This window comes from Sitophilus oryzae, unplaced genomic scaffold, assembly GCF_002938485.1.
Source record: "Sitophilus oryzae breed Bouriz unplaced genomic scaffold, Soryzae_2.0 scaffold_1522_pilon_pilon, whole genome shotgun sequence".
In the NCBI taxonomy this organism is placed as follows: Eukaryota; Metazoa; Arthropoda; class Insecta; order Coleoptera; family Curculionidae; genus Sitophilus; species Sitophilus oryzae.
In genome coordinates this window covers 332,371-355,529 of record NW_022146195.1, presented here as the reverse complement: position 1 = coordinate 355,529, position 23,159 = coordinate 332,371, and positions in this window count along the sequence as shown.

Below are 23,159 nucleotides of genomic sequence, written 5' to 3'. Positions count from 1 at the left end.
CGCACCCGATTTTTTTTAATATAATCAATGCAAAAATTTGAATATTTTTATTTTCATAATAATATCGTTATCCTTTGAATCTTTAATAGCATGTAATTCAGTCGCCTTCAGAAAGACGAAATAAGGTTATATCCACAAACTCTATGGTCCAAGAATTCGGCATTGACGTACGTCCAGCTAGCTTTTGTTCAAAATGGGAGAGACGGGTATACTTTATTATCTTTTTTTCTCTTTTCTTTGATAGGGGTTAGGGGTAAAATAAAAAACGATTGTTTTGCCTTGCGGTGGCACTCCCTCCTGATACGTCCGGTTGATGTATTTGATTTCGTTTCTTTTTTGGGCGAATGGTTTTAGATAAGAATATTCGACTATTTATTTTTCTTGGCAATTTTCTGTAGATCTTGTAGATACTAAAAACATTAATTGTACAGGGTTGGTCAAATTGGACGCTTTTAAAGGGAAACACCCTTTTCTACGGAAGATAGACGAAAACTAATATCGCTTAGGTTGTCTGAGCTCAATTTTTTATCAAAAATATGGTGAAAACCGCACATCGATATCTGTTACCGTTTCATAGTTACGAGGTGTTTTTAAAAATGTGCATTTTTAACAAATTGCTGTCACTTTTTTGCTATGGAAAATTTTCTATTTTAATGAAAACATTTCCAAAGCACCTTTTTACGTAGAATTTAATGGTTTAAGTATATTTTTTTTAAATTAATAATTTAAGAATTATCCACAGAAAATTTTATTTTGTATATGGGACACCCTGTATATTTTAATTCATTTAAAAAGAACTCAAAATTACCTTTCCAAAAATATAGACTTGATATTTTGCTCGATTCCTCTTCGAGATATAGAGTTTTTCAATATTCGCCCACTTTGAATAAGTAGGCTTTGAACGGCGCCGGCTGTAATGCAAAAAAAATCTAGCTGTGAGCAGCAATTAAAACGAAAATAATATTTGCAATAAGAGATGCAGAATTTTATAACAATTTAAACTATATTTAACAACATCAACACATTTAAACTATATCAATAACAATAAAAATTAATAGCAAACCAAGACATGAGATTTTGTTACAGATGTTCGACATGTCGACCGTCTCCTGTATTGGCAGACAGGACTGTTTTTGAACATTTCTCGCGGAATTCATCAACTCAGTGGAGGTGAAAAATACCCCTCATATAACTGCTAAGTACTTCTAATTCTTGTCTAGATTATACGGGCAATTTAAAAATAAGAAACTTTATTCTTCCGCAAATAAAATAAGATAAAATCCACAGGCACTAAGTTCGACGGCCTCAATAGCCAACGCCTGGGATCTTGGTTTGCTATTAAATTATTCTCGAAATCGGCTGCAAAAATTTGCTGATAACTTCAGCGCTCTGACGCGGTGCCTCGTCTTGCTGGAACAATATGTTTTCAAGTTCCATTAGGGGCAGATTATCTATAAAGGGTCCAAAGCCTACTAGTTAAAAGTGGTGAACTTTTAAAAATGCCGTATTTCGAAGGGTGACGATAACAAAATATCAAGTGTGCTATATTTTTGGAAAAGTAATTTTAAGTTTTTTTTTCATTCAATTTAAAATATACAGGGTGTCCCAAATAAAAAATGAATTTTCCTCTTGATAACTTTGATTTGGTTTGGTTTGGTTTGGTGGCCATTAGATTCTACATAGAAAGGTGCTTTGAAAATGTTTTCATAAAAATACAAAATTTTCCATAGCAAAAAAGTTACAGGGATTTGTTAAAAATGCACATTTTTGAAAAACGACAGATATCGATGTGCTGTTTCCACCAACATGTTTTTGATAAAAATTGAGCTCCAGACACCGATATTAGTTTTCGTCTATCTCCTATAGAAAAGGGTGTTTCCGTTTAAAAGCGTCGAATTTGTGTACAGCGCGGGAGCCACTCATACGAGGCTCCAAGGAGAACGGTAGTTATCGAAATGAAATTTTGGAAGCATATGTAGGTTAATTGAAAGCATTCTATAAAAATATATAGAATTATACAGGGTGTCCACACCAAAATTGGGATTTTTGTAATGGAGCACCTTGTATATTAATTGATTTTCGGATTCTAGAAAAAAAAATAAAGGTGGGTTTTATTAAAAAAACATATGCCCAAAATGTAAGGATTTTGACATATTTATAAATAGCTCCCTATATTTTAGTTGGTTGGTTACCCTGTATTATCTGATATTTAATTACAATAAGCATGTTGTTTACAATAAGCATTGTTTGTTAAAACAAATTAAAATTTAACTCAAAAAGTTATGCAGGGTGAGGCAAAATTAATGTGGAATATTGGTCACGTTTAAAAGCAAGTTACTCCTTAATTTTAAATGGAACAACCAGTACACTATTACAGTGTTAGAAATTAATATATCTTCAAAATATTATCCAAGTTGCCTACCCCTCAGACAAAGATTTTCCTTGATATTTTAATTTTTATGATTTCGTGTCAGTAGATCAATACAATATAACAAATATTATTTGAAAAAGTCTAGGTGGATGTGATGAACCTTTTGTTAATTTAACAAAAGTTAAAGATTGTAGAGTAAAATACTCAACGGTAATAAAACGATACACGAATAAAACATATTTTGATTATTACATAATTAAAACTAGATGTCAACGTATAATTTTGTGACAAAAATTAACTAGATGAAATCAAAGCTCAAAATGCTTCCTTTCCTGATCACTTCATAAAATGATTCACATTTCAAAAAATCTTTTCATTTTAAAAGGCATATGTGGTTCTGCTTCAAAAAGTAGCTGCAATAATTTCTCTCATGTTGTCGACAATAGTTGGTCGAGTTTTGTAAACACCGTCTTTAACATATCCCCATAAACCAGCCCAGATTAAATAAAATCATGAGAATTTATTTAGATATATATAGATTATATTATGTTTTATTAGTATTCTATTAATTGGTGAACGCACACTGCATTCACCAACTAAAAGAATCATACCAATTCTCTCTGATGTAGGATAAGTTTCGATTTTTCGAGATTTTTTTTGTTATAACTCACCCAAAATTATAACTAGTTTTTAAAGTTGGACTAATTAGACAGCTATGTTGAAGTAACGTCAGACATATCACAGCCACCTAGATTTTATCAAATTATAAAGATCTACTGACACTAAATCATAAAAATAAAAATATCTAGGTAAATCTTTGTTTGTAGGGTAGGCAACCTTAATAGTATTTTGAAGAGACATAAATTCCTCATTGAATATCGAAATAATATACTGGGTGTTCCATTTAAAATAAAAGAGAAACTTGCGTTTAAATGTGACCAATATTCAATATTAATTTTGTCTCACCCTGTATAACTTTTTGGGTCAAGTTTAAATTTGATTTAATGTATTTTAGCTGATATAATTTATTTTAGCTGTGCTTTAGACTATACCGGGTAAATTCCAATCTAGGTAGCTTTTATTGAAATTTAAAAATTGTACTTTATTTTTAGAAAATATTAAATATATCAAAATCCTTACATTTCAGTCATGTACTTTTGTAATAAAACCAACCTTTATTTTTCTCCTAGAATCCGAAAATCAATGAATATATTACAAAAAACAAAACTTTGATATGTACAGCTTTCGGAGACACGCTGTAGAACTTTCTATAATTTTAAAAAGTGCTCTGTATTAATCTACATATGCTCACAAAATTTCATTTCATTACAAACTGTTCTCCTTGGAGTCTCCGCGTCGTATGAGAAGTGCCACCCTGTATATGCCTATTTCTGTTTTTTTATTATTTCTTTTACTGAATATGGTTTAATTGAACTCTGTATCTCTCGCAATTGCATTAACCATTCCACAGAATCTCGCCAGCAATCCCACATTATTCCATTTTCAATTTATCCTCCGAAAACCGCACAATACCAACTCCATACACACTCGTCATTCGGTTACCGATGACCGGTATTCGTCTTAGTTTCGAAACGTCCGTCAACCGGCGCTATCTGCAACCACTGAAGCGAACTATTTTTCATCGTTCTATAGCGCCGTACACACAAACGCGTTTTGCCAAATCCATTTGCCGCACCGCCGTTTGCGCCTCGAGTTGACTGACGCGAGAACGCCGACTTGATTGTGATTAATATATTCCTCAAATCTGGATTCGCTGTTGTGGAGTCTAACGAACGGAATAGGAATAAAAAAGTAGTGTACAATGAGGCGTTTGGTCGATAGGCATATGTGCAACGAGATATACCGTGTTGGCAACTGTTACTTTTGGGTCGGTATTTACATGTGTGGAAGTAAATCGCATAGGGATCTTATTAAGTCGGAGTGAGAGAAATGCGACGGTGTGCTGTTGCGTTGTTGTCAGTACGCCTGTCTCTGTCCAGTAAAGTAAAATCACGATCGAAAACCGCTTATTTTTAAGACTTTTTTCAAAAAGGTAACTAGATAAAATCATTAGATATGTTTCTGAGCGTTTGAAATGGAATTATAAGCATTATAAGGTTGTCCATTTTTTTATAATGAGAAAACGTCAGTAATCGCGATAATCTAAAAACTCAACCTTTTTACACATAACACGCCATAACTTAAGAACCACTTATATTGAAGTTTCTTTTATTTTGAAAATCGGATCATTTACAATATGTTTACATAAGAAAAAATGGATAAGATTGTTTTTTTTTTGAGTTTTTTTTCCATTCTAAAATTTAAACAACCCAGCCATTTACTTTTACTGCATAGCAGTTATCAGCAATCGTGTAACTTTTTTATTTATAAAGATTTTTGCATGCTGTCTGCGAAGAAAGTTTTTGAAAAACTACAATTTATTATTTCAAATAGATTTCGAGATATCGATTTTTGAATTCAGAGTTCTAATAGCGCGACTACTGTCGAACACCAACTCAATTCCACTTAATTTTACCAAAAAAACAAATGTTTCTAACTTGCACTTAAAAATTTTCAAGCCATAGGGAAAGTTACAACGACTCGATAATAAATAACCAAATAAAGTATCACGAGACGTAATTAAATCGTGAAGCTGAACGCATTATGTACACCTTTCCCTAGAACTTTAAGTACTGACGGAGGTACTCATTGGGTTAACAGGTCGACTGCGACAATCTGCTTATCCCCTTCCATGTCTTTTAGTAATGTGCACAGTTTCTCGGTTTATTTCATACGTTTGGCAACGTATTACTGTTCCCTCTTTGTTCAGTACATTATAAACGCATTGTACTCTTTTTAAAGTGGCTACAACGACGCGATGTCCCGTAATCCTGCTGTTAAAATATAACAGCTGGTTTGTATATATAAAAAACAATTGTTTTGTTTTAACAGCAGGATTACGGGAGGTCATTGCAGCCACCCTTACATATGGAAATCTCGACCCAAGACTAACCTTTGCCAGCCCTTAGTATAGTAATTATTATAGCTGGTGTATAGAAGAAAATATTGGAAAAGGGTTAATAAGTATACATTGTATATTTAGATTGTATGGAAGGGAGGAAGTTAATCACCACAATCTTACATACAGGGTGTCCCAGATTGAGCGTGCATTAGAAGTTTCTAGAGAACTACAATACCTAGATCGGAGATTTTTTGCACATTATTGTTTCACAAACGAGATCTATCGATTAAAACTATTTTCAATATGGCGGCACTTCCGGAAATACCGGAAGTAGACAGCAACTTTCATATTTTAAAGGGGGCCCCCATATATTATTAAATACTTAAATTCTTTGTAAAATTCTATGAATATTGATATTAAACACTATATATCTAATATTAACCGCTTTTTGAGAAAAAAAATATTTCAAATACTTGAACGAAAAAAGTGCCTGTTAAAAAATTGTGTATAGCCTAAACAGCAAACTTAGTGATTGCCGGAGCCACTGTGGCGTAAAGAGAAAACACGTGGCTATGTATTTCAAAAATTAAATCGGTGGAATGTCATATAATAATGTCCGCAGCTGTCATGGAATTGAGCGATTAAAAATTATCATAAAGAGATTGTTTTCAAATTGAAACCCACCTTTTTATTTCTTTAGTGAAAAGGTTTTTCAATTTGTTATTTTTTGCCTATACATGTTCCTATACCTAAAGTAAATCGTTTTTAAGTTAATTAAGATTTAGTTTTAAAGCGTCTATTTTTATTGATTTTAACCAGTAGCCTATGACTTTAAACGTCAAGTGATATAAAACAATAGATCTTGCGATTTGACTTTGTTCAAAAAGCAGTATATCATCGCTCATCATTTCCAAGCCAACTTTGTGCCTTCTTTTCAATCAAATGGTATATTATTAATATCAACTATTAGATATCACTATATTTTTATAAATAACACGTTTTAGACTCCTGATCAGTAGTATTTATAATCTTAGAAATCGAAATAATTAGTTTTCTGAAAGATGGAAATAAATTGTCTGATTTTTTGATACTTAATGTCAAAGAAAGCTAGATAAAATCAAGAAAAATATACGTTTTTTAAACTAAATCTTAAATAAACTAAAAACAATTTATTTTAGGTATAGGAACATATATATTCAAAAAGTAGCGAATTGAAAAATATTTTTACTATTGAAATAAAAAAGTGGGTTTCTAATTTTAAAAAAAATATTTATGATAATGTTTTAATCGCCCAATTTCATGACTTTTCTTTATGCCACAGTGGCTGTGGTAATCACTAAATTTGACTTTTAGACTATACAATCTTATAATCTTCTTTTTCGCTCAAAAATTTTAAATATTTTTTTTCTCACAAACGGCTAATGTTACGTATAGTGTGTTTAACATCAATATTCATAGAATTTTACAGATAATTCAAGTATGTAATCAAAAATTGGGACCCCCATTTAAAATAAGAAAGTTGCTGCCAACTTCCGGTGTTTCGGATTTTCACCGATCAGATCACCAATTTTCATCCAACAGATCACCAATTTTCATCCAAATACCTATTAATGTTACTTTATAAATTATTTGGAAAAATCGAAATAAAAATGAAACTTCTACACCTTTATACCAGACTCCTTTAGGACATACATTTATACGAACTTTTTTACTTTTTATCTGCAGAATGTGCTGCAGAAATTTCCGAAATAAAGTTCGGACCACCCTGTATATTAAAATCCATCAATAGATGTAAAGTGATTTAGTATTGATAAATGAAAATTTGGTCATCGATATCTTATTGGTTGAAAGGTTATCTCCATGGACTAAATTAGCACGAAAGTTTTCTATTAATTTTAGTAGTTCCCATTTAAGTATTATTAATGTTTATCAATGTGACTTTAGATTACGATCTAAGCAAACTAAAATACTAGTCTCTATTAGTCTTAATGATAGTAATAATTAAAATGGTGTGTGTTTTTTTAATCAATCCAACAAATTTTACCCAAATATGTTATGTAATAAAACAAACTATTAAAATATATTTTATCACAATTTGTTATTGTGGGATTCGCATTTCTTTAAATTATGTTCTTGGAAGTAGCATTTTTACCCACTATTTTTATTTGTATTGCTAATATACAAAGTAGTTTATAAAACAATATACAGGGTTGTTCACCACATACGACACGGAATATTGTAGCTAAACGATTAGATTTTTACAAATTGTAAGTTTTGGGTTCGTTGAAGGACTATTAGAGCTACAATTTAAAAATATTTTTACAAGTTACCGAGTGTCCCAAATAAATAAAAAAATATCAAAGTTGTATTTTTTAAATGGAACACCACAACCTATATTATTACATTTTTAGTTTCTATGATTAAAATAAAGGTAAAATTTGATTAAGGTTTATTACACTTAAACGTTACCGTTTTTGAAATATTTTCAATTTTGTGAAATTGCAGTATAAATTTTAAAACTTCGTTTCTCCGGTAAGAAAGTTTTTAATACTAAAGTTTACTGAAGTTGTTACTGATCAGTTTTTTTGCTGCAATAATAAAAACTTTACTACCTTATACAGAGTGTCTAAATATTTAGTTCAAATAATTATTAGCTTTAAACAGCAATAACTTGTTTAATTTAAATGGAACTTACCTGTATATTTTATGAGAATCAGATATACAATTTAATTGTCTATCAAATTGTATTATACCATTTTACCTATTTCTTCAAGTTCAAGTAGAAAATGCATTTATTGTAATTTAAGAACACATTTATCCAATATACCCATGGAATACTGACATTTTTAGATTATTTTTAAAGATGTACCAAATTTTTAAAGAGCACATATTGTCAATATAGTTCGTTTATTTCATTAAAGAAGCCAAAAAAGATAACTGTTAAATATTTGTAAGAGGACAATTAATATGATTCCAGTATTCAAACTACATTAATTAGCTGTTTGCGTTGATTAATAATTGCTCCAAATACTAAAAACTGAATTATTTATGTGTGACAGTGTGTGTGAGACAGTGCGGTAAAAAAACCTTACCCTTAAAACACTTTTAAAATGATATTTCATTTTTTGACAAATGCTTATTTATAACAACAGAATGTTCATTTTATAACTTATTATTATATTGATTTCTGATTCAAATCCACATTTATTTAGAATAATTTAATGAACACAATTAAAATATATGTAATTAATTAGTATTTGGGCGGAAATACTGAGTGGTATATTTAATTAGCGATATCTCTTTTATAAAAGGAATTTTAAATAGTTTCTTTTTGCAGTCAAATGGGCTTAGTAATATCATCGTTTAACTAAAAACGATAATATTATTAACCTGTATCATTACATTTGTTGTTTTAAAACAATCTAAAATCAATATTCCATGGGTATATTGATAAATGAGGTCTAAATTATAAGAAAATGCATTTTCTACGAAAACTTGAAGGGATAGGTAAAAAGTGGTATAACCTGAATTTGATAGACAATTAAATTGTGCATCTGACTGTCATAAAATATACAGGAGTATTTTAAATTAAACAAGTTATAGCCGTTTAAAGCTAGTAATTATTTTAAAATAAATTTTGAACACTCTGTATAAGGTAGTATAGATTTTTATTATTGCAACAAAATAACTGATCAATAAATAAATACTTCAGTAAATATTTAGTATTAAAAACTTTGATACCCTCGAAGAAATGAAGCCTTAAAATTTATACTGCAATTTTACAAATTGAAAATATTTCAAAAACGGTAAGGTTTAAGTGTAATAAACCTTAATCAAATTTACCTATATTTATTCGTAGAAACTAAAATGCAATGATATACAGGGTGTTCCATTTAAAAAAATACAACTTTTTTATTTATTTGGGACACTCTGTATCTTGTAAAAATACTTTTAAATTGTAGCTCTGATAGTCCTTCAACGAACCCAAAACTTACAATTTGTAAAAATCTAATCGTTTAGCTACAATACTCCGTGTCGTATGTGGTGAACAACCTTGTATGTCTAATAGTCTATATCACATCTATGTTATCATACGTACTTATTAATAAAATCAAATCAAGGCTCTGAATACATAACCATGATATATTTTGTCGATTTTTTTAGAATAAAAAAATTAATTCCCACAAAAATCAAGAACAAAAATGTATATGTATCAAATAAAAAGTTTGCAAAATTAATTATGGATTTCGACAACGAAATAGCTATTTATGTAACTAGTACCTAAAATGATGTTTTTTAGGACGAATCATTACTATTTGCGGACGAGGCGTTAGCCGAGTCCAGATGAGTCTAAAAAACTTATAGACTAAATTACGTGTTACTCTACTATTGTCATACGCTTTTTACAGTTTTTAGAACGCATATTTGCAAATTTTCCATATTTGAAATTATAATGTTTGAAAAAGTTGGCTTATAAGTTCATATCTTAGTAACGAGTTTGTTTATTTCATCGCATTTTGACATGTCATCCGAAATTTGTCACAAAATCACACAAATTCATCAACAATTTAGACATTTTAGTCCATAAAGGTTGCCATGACGACCTTTACGGCCTAGGCCGAAAAGAAACATTTACAGGACTGAAGTAGGTCCGTCATAGCGCTGTTTTTGGGAGCGTATGACAAAAATACGTTTTTGTGTATCACTTCATTAAAAGGTTGAAGTAATTTAACTTTTTCCTGAAGTTCAGATATTTCATGGATATTTATTGACTTAATATCGATAGGTTGATCTTCTTTTGAGTTTTCTGGTCCAACGTAGATTTTCGGTAAGGTAAAGGGCATTCCTTGAATTATTTCTTCTTTATTGATGAATTGATAGCTTGATACATTTACTTCACAGTTCGGTTCGATTTCTATCAGGCTTGGATCGCTGATAAATTTATTTTCTTTCATCACCACTGCTGCTGAATTGCGTAAGTTCTTCAAATGGAGTATTGCGACGATATTTGTTGTTGATTGGTTTTATAATTGGGTTCTTGATGAACGTTTTTACTGTATGGCAGGAGTGGATTTCGGCATCTTTGATTAGTGTCGATATACAGTCGTTGTTTGTTGGCTGAAGTTTATTTTAACCAGATATGGATATCTTCGATAACTGGGCATTCTTCTTCTTCATATTGTAGATGGTTCATGCCAAGTGTAAGGAAAGGTTGATTTGGTAAAATTATCGATTGATTGATGGGAATAGGGAATAGGTGAAATGTATCGAAAATCTCTTTTAACGATATTGGAAAATGAACTGCAAGTATTTTATCCTCTGAATAACTTACTTGAAAGCCAGCTAATTGATAATACGAAATTACATTCTTAAACGTTATTATATTTTGCTCACCATATAACTTAGTTAAATACGATACTGAGTAGTACAGCTCGGATGCAGACATCACGGCGCTATGTAAGGTGTTAAGTTTCGCAAACATTAGTGCGTTTTCTATATTATCTAAAAAATGTAATTAAATTTTGGCAATTTAAAATTATTTGATGTAATGTATTTTGGATATTCAAATATTGTGCAGAATTTCTAATTTGTTTTCAAATTTTGTATTTTATTTCTTATCATCTTTTGGTTTTCATTAAGGAGAGTTATAGAGTCGTTATAACTAATGAGTTGCCTTATTAAAGATATTTGTTAATATTTCTTTATGCAAGACAGTTTTGATTATTTACGATAGTATGAGGAATTTAACATATTTTCATCTTCGCTATCTAAAGTGCCAAATAACCATTTTGATGTTTTGCCTATAATATTAATTAAACCGCGCTTATTTCGGCGATGAGGCGTAATATTATTTAATTTAGTTTGGCTATCCAGTATGAAATGTTTCGCATGCGCAAGCATGTTCGGAAAATGAATGTAGTTTGTGGAATGTACTGAGTCATTGTGATATCTATAAATAGAGTCTTCTAAATGATTATAAAATTGTTCAATATTGGATAGCTGGTCATAAATGGGTTGTGTTTGAACGTAATGTAAGAATGTGTGTTTGTGTTCTGTTATTCGTGTCTTGCCTAAATAAAAAGGAAGCAAAGGAGAGTTTAGAGTGGATATTATATCTTTAGAAAAGGATAGGTTAATGATTAGTGTTAGTATAGCTACAAGAAGGTTGAGACGGGTCAACTTCATCTTCGTTTTGTGTGTCCTGTGAAGAAATATTAGTACTATTAAGAGGTCTCTTAATTTGGGACTTATGAATAACTTTATTTTTGTCAGTAATTATTTTGTTGTCTAAGTTTGGCTTTTGTTTTACTTCTTGCTGCCATTTTATTTTTAACATAACATTTGGACCCTGGAGAGAAAGTAGGCGGATTTTCGCGTTTCTCATTTCTCTTCCGAATAGTCTTTTCTTTTGAATTATTACTTTGTTCGGTAATTTTATTATAAAGAAGTTTTTTTTAATTTTTCTTTTCTATCGGAAATATATTGGTTAACAATAATGTCATCTGTAAGGTCGAAAGGGTCGATAGATTTTAATCGTCCGTGTATAATATCAAACGGTTTTTGTTTATTAACACTGTGCACAGACGAATTGTAACCTAAAATTGCATATTGCATGGTTTGTTTTATAGTTAAATTTTCGTCTTGAAGTTTTAATACTCTACAATTTTCTAAGAGCGATGAATGAACTCTTTCAATTGGACTATTACTGTTTGAATTACCAGGTGTTGTAAAATGAATAGAAATCTTGTGTAATTTGCAAAAGTCTATTAATAAAGAAGTTTTGAATTTTGTTCCGTTGTCACATGTAATCAATTTTGAGACACCAGAATGTGTTATAAATTTAAAATCCCTCGTACACTGTCGCGGCTGTACATACCGGTTCTAAAGGGTATGCCTGCGTGTATCGAGAAAATACGTCTATTATTGTTAAAAATTTGGTGTTCTGAATTTGTAAAGTGTCCATGTGGATTGATTCCAGTGGTTCAGAGGGGGTGGCTGTTAAAGAGAATTTTATTTTTGGCGGATGTCTATCGTATTTTGCCTGTTGACAAATTTCACAATTATTTATGTAATTAATAATATCCTGTTTCATGTTTGGCCAAAAATATAATTTTCTTAAATCTAATAGTACTTCGTTAATTCCGCGATGGCACGTTTTCTCGTGGTGGTACTTAATTAGTTCATTACGTCGTTCGTCTCTTGTTACATCATTTAACATGGAATTTGATATAGTTAAGTGATAAGAGTGGTTCTTAAATGTTCGTTGTAATATTACGCTAATTCTTGGATTTAAATTTACATCTGATTTTTGGATAAAATGCAATTAAAAGTCTTTAGAGATCCAACGTGTTCTTTGAAGAATTTGATTATGTCGGTTTCTACGTTTTTGATATAATGTACTGTTTTTCTATTTTTTATATTCAAAGGATTTGATCGAATTACGTAGTAGCGTTCTAGAGCCGTTTTTGTATTATAATTATTTGATTATTGTAGAAATTTACGGGATTCTCCGTTATTGGTACATTAAGAATCGGATCTTCCGCTGAGGAATGAACAGTCTCGTTGTCACTTACTGGTCTTGCTTCGGGTAATTCTATACCTTTATCTAGTTCAAGGGCGTGTTCTAGCTCTTCTAGTGCGTCCATAGATATTTCTGCTGAACAGTCGTCTAGATATTTTAAAATATCCTCGTCGCTATCTCCCGGGTTTCCAATAATGGACTCATTTTCTACCATATTTATCTCCACTCGAGATAGAGCATCGGCGTTAGTATAAGATTTGCCCTTCTTATATACAATTTCATATGTATATTCCTCTAATTTCAGACGCCACCTTACTAACCTCGAACTCTGTTCCTTTAAATTAAACAACCATTGGAGGGGTTTGTGGTCAGTAATTATCAGGAATTTTCTGCCGAAAAGATATGGTCTGAAATACTTCGTGGCCCAAACAATTGCCAGCAATTCCTTTTCAATCGTGCTGTAGTTTGTTTCAGCTGGATTTAGAGTGCAGGACGCGTAAGCAATAGGAAGATCGTTGCCTACCTTTCCTTGGCTTAACACTGCTCCTATGGCTATGTTGGAGGCGTCGGTGGTCAGCACAAATGGTTTCTCAAAATCTGGGTATTTCAGTATAGAATCGTTACATAAAATCTTTACATAGTTCGAAGGTGTCGATGAATTCTGACGTGTGTTCGATTTTTTCTCCACTTTCAAACATTTTGTGAAAGGTTTCGCCAGTTTTGCGAAATTTTTGATGAATCGTCTGTAATACCCTAATAACCCAAGGAAGGACTTGATTTCTTTGGCTGTTTTAGGTATTGGGAATCTCGTGATTGCCTCGATTTTCCGGGGATTCGGTTTAACGCCTTCTGGTGTTATGACATGTCCTAGGAATTCTACTTCCTTGCATAAAAATTCGGACTTGTCCAACTGCACCTTGAATTTGGCTTCTGGAAGTTTTTGGAATACAGAGCGGAGGTTTTTTATGTGTTCTTCTAAAGTGGTGCTAAAAATAATGATGTCGTCCATGTATACTAGACAAACTTTATGTTGCAGGTCACGTAGTACATGGTCCATAACTCGCTGAAAAGTTGCGGGGGCGTTTTTGAGCCCGAACGGCATTCTCAAGTACTCATAATGCCCGTTCTCTACATTAAACGCAGTTTTTTCAATGGAGTTAGGGTGCATCTCAATTTGATGGAACCCTGATGCCAGGTCTAGCGTTGAGAAATATTGGCAACGTCCAAGTTTGTCTAAGATATCGTTGATATTCGGCAAAGGATATCGATCGTCTATGGTCTTCTCATTGATTTTCCGATAGTCAACGACTATTCTCCACTTTTGTCTTCCGCTCGCGTCGAGTTTCTTTTGAACAATCCAAATAGGGCTGCTCCATGGACTTTGACTCGGTCTTATGATCTGCCATCTTCTAAATATTGTTATTTGGCTGTACTTTATTTGCTTATGAAAAAGGGATAACGATAGGTTTTTGTGTGAGCCGGAATTTCGTCGGAAGTTTTTATTTCATGTTTAATTTGAGTGAAGTTAGTTTTTTGATTTTCTTCGTGGAATATATCGGAAAAATCCTTACAAAGTGATGTTAACAATTGCTTTTCTTCGGTATTTAAATGTTCAGTTCGAATTAAATTTGCAATATTCAAAATTCTTATTTAAATTGAATTTTAGCAAAAATGTTTTTTTTATATATTAAAAATTTAAAGTTCTCTTTTCCGCGAATCGGGGAATGGTATCACTTTCACAGGTTCTGAAAATGATATCATCAGATGTTCGTTAGTTCTATTGAAAACTTCAGTTTTCGCATAGCCTCGAACAGCTGTTGTCAATGTTTCAGGGAAATGCAGGTGGTTGATATATGACTCCGGAATTATTATGTCACCTTCGTAGACATTCACGGGAATTTTCACAGATGCGATCTCATAGCTATTGACCGATACATCGTGAGAAATATTTTCCGTTTTATTAAAATGTAATGGAATTTTAAATGTCATTTACTAGGTATTTTTAAATCAATAAAAGTTTTAATTTTCAGATTGATCCTAAACCCAAGAATTCCATCAAAAATGAGATGAAAATCGAAAGTGTAAATGTAATTGTCTCGTTAATTTTTAATTCTGAAAAGACAGGTATATTCGCTTTAAATCGAACCAATTTTTCTCAAATACCTGTCTTAATCAGGGTTTCCTGTTGTAAAATTTCATTAGGAAAATATTTTTCAGCAATTATGGGTCTTAATATTGATAGAGAGCAACCAGTATCAATAAGTAATTTTATTGGTGGATTATTGATTTTTATTATATGGTAAATTACTATTGATTTCGGTATGCATTTCAGTTAAAGTTATGTTTGGTTCTGGCTTGGGCCAGGATCCTGAAAATTTCCGGTGTTTTTGTCATAAGAATTATCAAAGGTTTCAAAATTTTGATTATTTTGTGAGCCATCATCGGTATAAAATTGTTCGTAATTATCAGTTTCGTATTGTTCTATGTTGTCGGTCTCATCAAAGGGTAAATCAGTTGGGTTATCGATGTTCGATTGATTATCGATTTGGAACAACTCCTGCGAAATAAAATTTCGCGGACCTGTAGGTTTAAAGAAATTAGAGACTGGGCGTCTAAGGCTTGGGATTCGAGACGTGGTCGACATAGGTTCCACTTTATCTATAGGTTTCTGACCCGTGGGTTTGAATACATCTTTTGGAGGGCCAAATACTTGTCTGTTGGTCGGGTAATGTCTAGGCACATATTGTGTTTGAATGTTTATGGGTTGAGAAGGAAAATTCGGGGGTCCTTGATTTAAAAATTGACTGGGGATTTGATTTCGGTTCTGGTTTTGAGGTGGGGGGAATCTTGGAGACTGGTTTTGGAAATTTGTCGGATAATTATATTGTGGATTAGATTGATTAGACTGATGAGCTCTTTGTGTGAAATATGAATGAGGTGTGGTTGGTATGTGTGTGTGTGGTTTAATATGTTGGACAAATAAAGTGGAGCCAGAGACAGAAGCAGGGAAGGTAGAAAGGTGGGACATGGCAGGAAATGAGCGTGCAGTCCTTTTTCCAATAAGGTATATGTCATTCTACGCCTCTGCAAGAAAGTTGTGGATTCTCTGGTCAATATTTTCGACTTCTTTGGAAGATATCCCTCACGTTTTCTCTTAAAAAAAGCAATAAGCCTGTAATATTTGCTTATGTCCTGATTGTCAATCTTTATCATCGCCTTGACCATGGAAAAATTTGGCCAAAGCGTTGACGATTTCCATATTTTGGACTTTTCTTCGAAGTATACCAAAGGTACTTTTTCACTGAACTTGCCAGTGCCACTAACATTTTTAGGTCACACGATCTCAAAAATGGTTCAAACTCTGTTTTTTTCTCAGGTAAATTTCGACGGACGATGACAGAAGAAAACAGATGAGCATCTACCAAATCATTTATTTACTAAAAGGTTTCAATGGGAACTTTTAAAAGGTGCTTCTTCAGTTGGGGTTTTAAATATAAATCCGTCACGCGTGTCTTTTGTTGTTTTAAAATTCCGTTTATTGGGTTTATTTCAAAAATGACAGATCATATTTCAATTTTATTGGTTTGACGGAACGATGAACGACAAACGGCCGCCGGTAGTATGATTTCGCCTTTAGATTTTTGAGGTTTGTCAAAATCTTGCCAAATTATAGGTTATAATTTTGTGTCAATATACCGTTTTGGAAGATGTTTCATTTTGATTCGTGTTATTACGTGTGTTTTCTCTTTTGAAGAAGTCAAGAGTGGAGAGGAAAAATCGAGGGAAAATTAACTGTAAACCCAGAGCACAGTTTATAGTTAATACTCGCTGGCCAGGCAGAAAGTCTTATACAGATACACCAATAAAGTTTCCATCAATACAGTTTGTATACTATCTCGTCGTAGATAAGTGCATCTCGAATATGCTACCAGGATCGTACTAAACACATACTAAAAACTGGAGTAGCTATTAAAATAATCAAACATCACGATAGGTAAACGTGGATTTTAGTACTGCAAAAAATAATGTCAAAGGTACTTGTTTAAAAAATTAACATTAAAAGTTAATTAATCAACCTTTAAAGTATAAAATTTGGTTAAAATAGTTTGCTTATTTCATGTTGTTTTATTTATTTTATAGCTGGAATATTACAATTTATATTTTTTTTTTTTTTTTTTTTTTTTAAATATAATAAATAAATGCGGGAAGTTTCTTTAAGCTTGAAAGTTCTTAAGTTCTTTATATTTTTTTTGGTATGTGGTGTTTTGTTCTTATTTGTTTTGTATTAATAATGGATACCGTTTTTTTATAAGAAATAAAAAAAAAAAACATTTTTTTCAGTTTTATACAGTTTTTTTTTTCTACAATATTTTTTTTTTTTTTTTTTTTTTTTTTCAAAATTTTAAATATATTAATTTCCTTTTTTTTTTTTTTTTTTTTTTTTTTTTTTTTTTTTTTTAGAGAAATAAAATAAAACTACTTTAGAAATTAAAATGACAGACACATCTCTATCACTGTCAAGGGGATTTTGTCGTTAGGACAGACTATATGTGGAAACTCTTACTGATCCTTGGACTTGCTGGGTAATAAATCAAAAGTAATTCTATTAGCCGCTTTTCAATTTCTGCTAGGAAATACTCAGTTTCTTGATCACTTTCCATCATTTTAGAAGAGTTAAAGCACAAATTTGACATTAGTTGACCACAAATAATCGAATGTTTTGAATTTTTCAATTACCCTAGCAACCATAAACTTCATAATTAATTTGATTTCAGAATGACATATGTATTATTAGTTATTCATTAACATAATAAGTAATAATACCTTCATATATACGAGCCTAAACACAACGTAGATCCTAATATTATTTATTTCGTAAAGCATACCAACTAGTCTACACAGCAAAGCTACTTTGTCTACGCCAGTATAGATTTTACAGCCTGATGTTCGTCGGCTATAAACACCATGGGGCAGAATTACCAACCAATTTAATTCTGTAAAATAGGCGTGCAGTCACCGCAGCCGCTAACACGGTTTGTTCGGGGTTTTCTCCGCCACTAAATTCGGCGACTGGAGTTGCACCATCCAAAGAGAACATCCCTATTAAAGTCAATGTCGCATTAGATCCGCTAAAATATAACGTTGGAGCCGTAACGTTGGTGCAGTATGTTTTTATGTGATCGGTGCCGCAGTGGCTGTGGCCTAACGTATATTGAAGTGGCCAAATTTTCGGTTTTTGGTGTTATTTGAACGACCGAGTTAACTCTAACATTGTTTCAAATATTCTGTGAGCAGTGAATAGATTTGAAAATAAACTAATCAAAAACAATTATAGCATATTTTTCTAAAAAAAATATTAATTTTAGCGAAAAGAAACATTTTTAGTAAGCGTTCAGCGACCTAATGTGAGTACATAATAATTAGTTAAAACCTCTATTGATGAACCGGAAACTCTAACTTTGGTAACTCGAGAAGAAATTTCTCAGGAAAAATCAAAGATTTTCCTTGATTAAGTAAGAACAATCTTTGGATTGTCAAGAGGTTTTCAATAGGACACTGACTCTTGAATGCACACCTTACTGAATTGAAGTTAAAAAACAATGGCGAATGCAGATTCTGTAGAGAAGATGGGGAAACCTGCGTTTTGGAAAATAATGCATATTGATTCGTGTTACTACGTGTGTTTTGTGTCTTTTGAAGTCAAGTGTAGGAAAAATCGAGGAAAATTAACTGTAGACCCAGAGCACAGTTTATAATAGTTACTACTCGCTGCCCAGGCAGAAGTCTTTTTACCATAGGCCAGTCAATCTGGAGGTTGAGGTGGAATTAGAGATATGTTTCTTGTAGAAAACTTACGGAGATATTTGAAAAAAACGAAAAAATCCAAGATGGCGGTTTTTTTCAAACTACCCCCGCTGGGACCGAATGGGACTTTTGAGAGGTTAAATAGGAAATCATTATCTACATATTCCCGTTGAGATTGGTTGGTTACTAATTTTTTCCACCTTTACATATAATACTCGGCTACGTTTACTGTACCTGCAATAAAGTTACCATCAATAAAGTTTTTATACCATCTCATCATAGATAAGTGCATCTCGTATAATATGGGTACAAGTAATATTACTAAACATATACTAAAAATTAGAGTATCTGTAAAATGTCTTCACACGATAGATGGATTTTAATTGCACAGAAAAAATAATGTCAAAATGTACTGCAAAATAAAACACTAAATCACCTATTACACTAACGAAACACTTTACTTTTACAATGGACGCGCGTTTCGCTAACCATGTTAGCGTCATCAGCAGATTATTATAAACTAAAAGGTATTGGTTTAAAATTAAGAGTAAAGTTAATTAATCAACCTTTAAGGTATAAAATTAAGTGTTATTATTAATAAAAAATAGTTTGTTTTATTTATTCCTGTGGAATATTACAAATTCGTATTTGTACACCAGCCTATATTGATAAATATAATAAAAATGCGTATCTTGAAGCTTGAAAGTAAAATAATTATTTTACGTATATTTTTTGGTATATGGTGTTTTGTTCTTGTTTGTTTTGTATTAACACATTTTTTTTTAATAAAATAACTCGACTAGTTTTTTCAGTTTTTTTTCACAATATTTTGGAGTAATTACTTGTCAGTCATATTTTAAATATATTAATTTTCCCGCTATGCGTTCCAATTGTACCAAACCAAACTAACTTTGAAATTAAAATTACAGACACATCTATCACTGACAAGGATCTTGTCGTTGAACAGACTATATTGTCACCTTATATAAAAAAATTCCACGCATCGACAATTATAGTGCACATGCAAATGAGGCTGCGACACTGTAGTAATTTGAAACAGAACCTCGTGTCACCGGAACAAGACAGATCGTTAAGAATGTGGGTCAACGACCGGGGGGATAAAGAAATGCAAACGGGGGAGCGGTGGGAGACAGGCCGATAGGGAGGAAAATGGGGAAACGAAGGACGTAAAGAGGGGAAAGTGACGGCCAGTTGCAATTTCTTTGGCGGAATGGATTATATTAAATTCCGACACGTCCATTGCGGATAGGGGCGATATGGAACTATTGCATAATAAGTTTGAGAACGTGAGGATATTTTCTTATTAATTGTTGACGTTTTCTACGCCTTTCCTTCTTTCTGGAGTAGAGGAAAGCATATTTTAAAAGTGGGTTAGGAGATCGAATGAGTACTTTGACCTCAGATGTTTATGCATTAAAATATCTAGAGTCCATTAATTGATAAATAGAAAATTTGAAAAGTAAACGCAAAACAAGTTCCGATACGTGTGATCAACTTTGAATGAAAAGGGATGGCGACAGCGCTGTCGGATTGTGATGGATTTATGAGACGAATCTTGGGAAAAAATTGGGAAACAGTATATACAGGGTGGTCCGAAGTGTATTCCGGAAACTCCGGCAGTGTATTCTGCAGATAAAAATAAGTAAAAGGGTTCGTATAAATGTATGGCCTAAAATTGTTAGGTAGTTTGGGAGATATATATATATATATATATATATATATATATATATATATATATATATATATATATGCCTATATATATATATATATATATAACCTATATATATATATATATATTTTCCAAATAATTTCTGAAATATAGTCAATATTTGGATGCAAATTGGTGTCTGGGAGTTTTGTGACATAAGAAATTTGATTTGATGTCAAAATGATTCCCTATTTGAGGCGCCACCTACATGTATTTTAACTGTTTTGAACTTTGTCCGTACCTGTATAAAACTACTGACTGAAAAAAAAATATATTTCTATGACTTTTACGTAAAAATGTCTCTTGGTAAAAATCGCTACAAGCAACCGTTCTCAAGATATTTTATAATGGATATAGTCAATACATGTCTTTATTGACAAAATTAAGCACACGTTGACTATGATTATTTGACTGAAATAAATAATTTTATTTTTTAAATTAATCATAAATTTTCTGAAAAAAAAAAATGATGATTAAAAAGTTTACACAACTTTTAGCAAAACAAAATCTGAAAATATAAAATTTATGATTTCAGTCTAATAACTATTTAGTCTATGTTTTAATTGATGTTTAATGATTATATTGATAATTTCAGATTCCAAATATCTCCAGAACCATGACTCATGCTTGATTTTACCAAGAGACCTTGTTTTATGTAAAAGTCGTAAATGTATATTTTTTACTCAGTTGTTTTATACAGGTATGGAAGAAAACTTATTACTCTTCAAACCAGTTAAAAATAGCCAAATCTAGAAGTCATAACATGAAAATCAAAATTCTCATGACAAAAAAACACCAGACACCAATATTAGTATTTTTATTAAAAAAATTATTTGGAAAAAAATCGAAATAAAAATGAAACTTCTTCGCCCTGTATCCTCCAAACCTAAGCATTTAGGACATTCTGCAGAATATGCTGCCGAAGTTTCAAATACAGTTCGGACCACCCTGTAAATTATATAATTTTTGAAGAATTTTACGTTCACCCAATTCAATAATTAATATTTAGTAATTAATTTATTTATTAACAGTAGTTACTAACACTCGCAGTAAGAATATTTAAATTTAAGACAGCAGTGACTCGCTACAAATCGAAATAAGTAGAAATCACTTTGAAAGTGGTATAATGGTGCTTACTAATCAAACTTGCTTCTCCGACTGCATCAGTCGGGAGTAATAAACGATCTTTATTTTCACGTTCTCGTTCAAAATATTTTATCAGGAAAGCTACAAGCTTTTGCTTCGACTGTTTAAATGCTTTAAACTTTCCTTTAATTTCAAGAAATGCAATACAAAAGCTTGAAAATTTAAATAATAACAATTTCTTAAAAAACTGTTTGTGCATAAAGCGTTTAAAAAGTACTATGAAAATCGGCAAAAAAACGAGAAGTACTCTTGAAGATTTAACAACAACACGATATTAAGCAAATAATCACTGACATTACGATAATTGTTAAATAATGTACAACAACGTTGCTGATCGCGGTGTGACCAACATGGCGATAATAAAAAATCATTTAAACTAATTTTTGCTGCTTTAATCTAAATCAAATATCTGTTACAATCATTATTGCTCTATAAAAGTAAAATGAAGAGCTGCTCAGTATCTAAAAATTATACAACAAATTTAAACATTTTTGGTCAAAATTTAAAAAACTAAAGGTGAAATGAGATAACCCGAAAGAGACCTATTTAATTATCTTAAAAATAAGTGAAATTAAATATTTTGTTTCATCTACAAAATTCTCAAGATATGTTTACTTGGAAAACAGGCCTTTTTCAACAAACTTTTCTTAGTAAACAATATTTTCCCTCGGAAAGATCTAAATCCAGGGCCGGGCGACCCGGGCGGCAACCCAGGGCGCCGTATGCGAGGGGCGCCACGACAGCAACTAAAATATTTAAAACAGTAACTAAACCAAATAGTAACGAATATCAATAATTAATCAGTACTCTCAATTTCCACATTAACACACTAAATGGACTGCTAAACATTATAAACACTATACTATATCCTAGATGTATCTTATTATAGTTTACTCATACTGAAGTATGCTAAAAATATCCTTAGCACGAAAGCTTTGGGATAGTTCTGATTTCTTCTATTCTATATGTTTTGAGTGCTCTATCCGAAACTGGGATTTGCGAATTCATTTTTGTGGAAGAATATTAAACAAAATTAAGTAAAAAATATAAATTATTTTTTTTTTTGAAGAAAAATGTGGGTATAACTTTTTTGTAAACAGTCAACCTAACTCTATAATTCTCATTTTTATAAATTTCTAAACAAACTGTTTTTGGGTCAAGAGCCAACAAAATTACCAGTTTTAAACTGACTGCTCAAAATTGCATTTTTTCTACTATCCACACCCTTTATTTGTTATTAATGGCTGATATGCCCTTAAGTTATATGCGGCAAATATTCATTCACAAGAAGCTGAAGAGGATCCCGATATCCTTATTATCAAAAAAAAATTATAAGTTTGCCTCATTAATTAAATTAATTTATTAATGGTAGTGGGAAAAGATATCAATCTTTTGATGGTTTTGATTGTTCCGGATTGAATATAATATGTAGTATTACACTGAAAATGGTAGCAAAATTGTAGAATTTTCTCATTAGAGGAATCACACGAAGAAAAATTTCTCACAAAGAAATGAATTGGCTGATCCTCATTTTGCAGCCGACAAAACCTGATCATAATACTGATTCTGCACTAAATAATTGATTGTGAAAAGAAAAGACATTCCTTAAATTCTTAATAAAATG